Genomic DNA, 2500 nt, shown 5'->3' on the forward strand with positions numbered 1-2500 from the left:
CTTATTGTCTTTTTTAAATCTCTCTGTATTGATACATAACTTTCATACTCATTAGATGCACCCGAGCACTTATATTTCTTATAAGCCTGTCTCTTTTTACCAATACTTTTTTCAGTTTCTTTGTCGAGCCACTTTGGGCGAGCCAGATTTGGGGGACGTCTGTCCTTAAAAGGAATGTAAGTTTGAATCATCTTAGTGAGCGTATTTTGAAATATTTCCCACATCTGATCTACTGGTCTTTCGTTTAATTTTGTTTATGTATCGTTGAGCAAGAATACTAAGGATTTTTTTTTCTTTAAGTAACGCCCAAGAATTTCCATTTCCATTTTTCGTCTTGAAAAAAAAAATAATAATAATAATAATAATAATAACAATAATAATAAAAAAATATTTTGTTTTGTCATGAATGTTTCCCAGGAGAATTCGGAATTGTCGCTTTCTTTTGTTTATGTATCGTTGAGCAAGAATACTAAGGATTTTTTCCTTTAAGTAACGCCCAAGAATTTCAATTTCAATTTTTCGTCTTAAAAAAAAAAAGAAAAAAAAAAGAATAATAATAATAATAAAAAAATATTTTGTTTTGTCACGAATGTTTCCCAGGAGAATTCTGAATTGTCGCTTTCTTTTGTTTATGTAACGTTGAGCAAGAATACTAAGGATTTTTTTTCCTTTAAGTAACGCCCAAGAATTTCAATCACTTTAAGAGTCGGACCGGGATTTGGGATTACAAAACATCCGAAGAAAGTCGCATGGCTTTGGCTGGCGGCCCCGTGAACAAAATACATCAAGTCTGCCACCGTATCTAAAGCACTTGAGTTCATATGACGACTTCCGTGGGTTATGGCGTTTCTACTTGCGACAGAGGTTCAGGTAATGGCGGTTTGAACCCTGCCGCCGGCGAGTTGAACCAAGGGCATGGTTCATTATACTCCACACTACAAAGTCCTCTGTAAGGGATACCGTCTTAGCCTCCTGAGAAGGGGAGAGTTTCGCGACGTTAAACAGTATCAATCACAGACCGAATCGTCTTCATTCAAAACAATCGATACTGTTAGATAATTTCATGGATAGGGGTGATGAGTGATAATGGACATGGAACTGCCTAATATAGGCCTTATGGTCTCTTGCAGTCTCCTCCATTCTTCTGTTCTTATATTCACAAACAGGTTTACCAACAGAGTGGTTAACGAATGGACTTGACTTAGTAATCCCGTAGTGAGACGGTTAGATAGCTTTATGGACGGGGATGATAGGTGGTAATGGAGATGGATCTTCGTAGTGTAGGCCTTATGGTCACGTGCAGTCTCCTCCATTCTTATGTTGTTATACTCACAAACTGAGATGTCTAGGAAGGCACATATTCATCGCTACAAATCTTACTTTATGCATCCCTTTCCGTTCTTTCGGTTGATATTCCATAGAAGGTGAGGAACCAACGCCAGAAGGCGCGTAACTATTATGCGCTTTGGGGACTGTTGGTGCAGGTAACAATCACTGCTGGGAATCAGAGAGGAGTGCGGGATTCAAACCCACAACTAAGCTGATGCGATACCAGCATGCATCCGATTAGGCCACCATCGTACCTGCGGAGACTGGAAATTCATTTTAAGGATTCACATGTCTATAACACAAAACCGAAATTTCTTGCAGAAACTGTTCGCAACGGGTTACTCTCGAAAGACATCTGGTTGTGTGGATAACATATTCTTCGCATTCTTGCTGAAGGATCCTCGCTGACCAAGAGGGTTAGAGCGTCGCTACTTGCGACGTAGGTCGAGGTGATGGCGGTTCGAACTCTGCTGCCAGCGAGTTGGACCAAGGGAATGATTCATTAAATTCTATACTACAAAGACCTCTGTAAGGGTCACCGTCCTAGCCTACTGATAGAAGGTGTGTGTGTGGGGGGGGAGGGGTCGTGGAGCTGAACCGAATCACTCAATTCTTGCTGAACGATATCACTGAGAAAGTAGAATAGATGCTGTTTACTTTTCATAAGTCAAATCATTATTATGGGAGCACTACTTGTATTCTGTCGATATGGGACAGAATTTTATTCCTGACGACACGAAATAAATCAACTACTCTGAAAAATGAGTACTAAGCGAGTATAGGTACAAAAGGGTAATTACAATATCATAGGAAAAAAATAGTCGCAAGGGTTTAGCGTTATTACCAATAGTAATTACTATCAATTACTAATTTCCCAAGCATTGGTTACATGACTAAAAATTATCAAATGAAATAGTTAAAAAATGAAAAAAAAAAATAAAGAATAAAAAAAAATAAAAAATAAGAAAAAAACGGATATCACCTGATATAATTTTAATTTCTAAATCCCTAATATTGGTGTGTAAATCCTTAATTAATTCGCATTTATATCATGATATTTCATCATGGTCTTCAATTATAATTAGATAATGATTACTTACAAATAATGTAGCGACGAGCTCCTAAATTGACCCAAATATCAGACACAAATGTGTGTGTGTGTGTGTGTGTG

The sequence above is a fragment of the Oratosquilla oratoria genome, chromosome 13 (assembly GCF_046742065.1).
Source record: "Oratosquilla oratoria isolate Oo_2021 chromosome 13, ASM4674206v1, whole genome shotgun sequence".
Lineage (NCBI taxonomy): Eukaryota > Metazoa > Arthropoda > Malacostraca > Stomatopoda > Squillidae > Oratosquilla > Oratosquilla oratoria.